The 3,076-nt window shown below is 39.9% G+C and overlaps 1 pseudogene; it reads left to right on the top strand.

Annotated features, from left to right (window-relative positions):
- Nucleotides 1-402: 402 nt before the first annotated feature.
- LOC105518736 lies at nucleotides 403-1,598 on the top strand (annotated as a pseudogene).
- The last annotated feature ends 1,478 nt before the right edge of the window (nucleotides 1,599-3,076 follow it).

Genomic DNA, 3,076 nt, shown 5'->3' with positions numbered 1-3,076 from the left:
TTTTAGTAGAGACAGGGTTTCACCATGTTGGCCAGGCTGGTTTTGAACTCCTGACCTCAGGTGATCCACTCGCCTTAGCCTCCCAAAGTACTGGGCCCCAAGTATAATTTGAGCCCCAGTATTGATTGAGTCCATAAAGTATGTCAGTTTGTATATTTTAGCAAATGCTGAAGTTAATTTAGACCTTATGTTGTAGAGACAAAAAACCCAATCAGTGTCCTATTTATCTTTTTGTAATATAAATTCTTTGGTATATACATTCTGAATTTATAATTGGGCCAAATTATGGACCTTTGTTTTAATTTAGTTATATATGTTATATCCATATCTATATGTACATATACGATCTATTCCTTATGTCTATATTAAAATATTATATCGATGGCCTGACCAGTGTCCGCCATGGAGTCGCAGAAAGAGGCGCGAACACTCCAGGAACCGTCCCGCGGCCTGCTGGGGCCTCAAGGTCTCAGATGCCAAACGACTAGGAGCTGCGGGAGGGCGGCTCAGTGCTGGCGACGGCTGCCCTGGGCACAGAGGCGGACGACGCTGGTACGGACTGGCTATGGGAGCCGCAGGTGCAGCCGGCCGAGCGGAGGCCCGAGTGCAGCCGCTGCAGCCGGCCTCAGAAAGTGTGTTTGTGTCCATTTCTCCCAGCGCACCCTTTGCATATGTCTACCCACTTGTACATAATTCAGCATCCAGCAGAGGAAAACAAAATGTTGTAGACAGTTCCTCTATTAGCAGCATGCCTCCCATAGGACAAGTGCAAAGTAAAGATTGGTCGTCGCTTCAGTGAAGAAAAAGATCCTGAACTTTCAACTGTTTGCCGGAAATTTGGTACATTAATATTATATCCAGGGGCTGAAGCTGCTAATTTGGAAGAATTTATGTTAGATTCTCCTGTTTATCCTTCACAATCATCATCATTGATGGTACACGGAGCCAGGCTAAGGACATTTTCTGTAAGACTCACACCCCAAACAGGTGCAGTTAAAAACTAGCATTTTGGCTGGCACGGTGGCTCACGCCTGTAATCCCAGCACTTTGGGAGGCCGAGGCGGGCAGATCACGAGGTCAGGAGATCGAGACCATCCTGGCTAACAAAGTGAAACCCCGTCTCTATCAAAAAACAAAAAATTAGCTGGGCGTGGTGGCGGGCGCCTGTAGTCCCAGCTATTCGGGAGGCTGAGGCAGGAGAATGGTGTGAACCCGGGAGGCGGAGCTTGCAGTGAGCCTAGATGGCGCCACTGCATTCCAGCCTGGGCGACAGAGTAAGACTCCGTCTCAAACAACCACCACCACCACCACCTAGCATTTCTAGTCAATATGTAATTCGGATGCAGCCAACTAATAGAGGTCTTTCTACACTGGAGTGTGCAGCTGTTGCTCTTTCCATCTTGGAGAAAAATTATTACATAAAAGAGACTTTGTTTTGCCCTCTTGAAGCTTTATGCTCTTTCCAACGTTAGCATGGTGCCCAAATTCGCCTCAGCAAGGAACACCTTCAGAAAAATGGATTATATCCTAAACCAATGCCAAAGAACAAACGCAAACTCAGGAAAATGCAACTGTTAAAGAATAGTGTTAAAATTTAGTACAGTTGTTCTTTTGGTACTAGCTTACCTGTCTTCATCTAACAATACCAAGTTAAGTTTTCATACAGTTTAGGTCTATAGGTTTTTGACTTGCTAAAGTAGAATGAGAGTTGCATACTAATCTTGCCCTTCACTGACTCACTGAAAAGCAAGATTTCATACTGTACTTGTTTTTAAAAATGTGCCTCTAATAACACATGTTTTCAAACTCAAATTTAAAATGTGTTTTGTTGTTGAGCTGGGTTAGAAGTTCTTGCTTGTAAAATAGAAGGAAATCGTTGCGGTAGATTGAAACAGTATTGTTTTCATTAATGTTTATAAATAAGTAGGTGTAGACCAATAATATAAGATACCTACATCAATTTGCTGTCCTAACTTTATAATTTGAAATAAGTAGCAAAAGAAAATTATGATAATCAAGTAATTCATTATTTTGTAAAATAATATAAAGGGATGAGAAAACCTTATTGTTAAGGGCTAAATTTGAATTCAGCTAATATGATTTAAGTATTCTATTAATTGCTCTGATTTTTAAAGAGGTACATGTAATTTTGAAACAGCACACATTTTCATTTGCAGTTACTCTGGATAAATTTTTATTTTTCAGTGTTCATTGAACAGGCTTATTGACTATGGTAAACTTATTTTATTGAAGTTTTCAAATGGAAAACAGTAAGTGGAATATGGTACAACTGTTATTTTCAGAACATATTTCTTTAGGGCTATTTAAAATAACCTTTTTAATGGGCAAAAACTTTCAACTTGAGAGAACAAATTCCTCTCCTCTGTGGGAAAATATTTGCTGAGATTTTGTATAGAATAAGAGACATGTAGGTAACATATATTTATATTCAGCATAAGTCTACTGCAATCATGAACACGTCTTGGCAAGAAGAGGAGATTTTGTTTTTAGTCTTTGTTTATGACTTCTAGAGTTTCCTGTATCTAGTGTTAAGTTGTAAGGAAAAACTAAACATGCAATTTAAAGGTAAACTTGATAACTATTTATGGAACATAAGCATACACTGATGGTTATTTCTCATAGTTTTCATGCTCATTTGTTTATTATTTACTTGGATTAGACTCATTAAAAACCATAATGATGGTCACAGTTAGAATGCTAGTATTTGGGGAAACTATGCAGAAAATATTTTAAAATATTAAAAGTTAGAGTGCTATCTTCTGTTGTTGATTTATTTTTGAATTTAAAAACAAATTAGGGCTGGGCCCAATAGCTCACACCTGTAATCCCAGCACTTTGGAAGGCTGAGAAGTGAGAATTGCTTGAGTCCAGGAGTTTGAGACCAGCCTGGGTAACATGGTAAGGCCCCATCTCCACACAATTTTTTTTTTTGTTAATAATTATCCAGACGTGGTGGTGTGCACCTGTGGTCCCAGTTGCTTGGGAGGCTGAGGCAGGAGGATTGCTTGGGCCCAAGAGGTCGAGGCTGCAAGAAGCTGTGTTCATTCCACTGCAC

This window comes from Colobus angolensis, unplaced genomic scaffold, assembly GCF_000951035.1.
Source record: "Colobus angolensis palliatus isolate OR3802 unplaced genomic scaffold, Cang.pa_1.0 Scaffold329, whole genome shotgun sequence".
Lineage (NCBI taxonomy): Eukaryota > Metazoa > Chordata > Mammalia > Primates > Cercopithecidae > Colobus > Colobus angolensis.
This window is presented reverse-complemented; position numbering and strand designations above follow the sequence as displayed.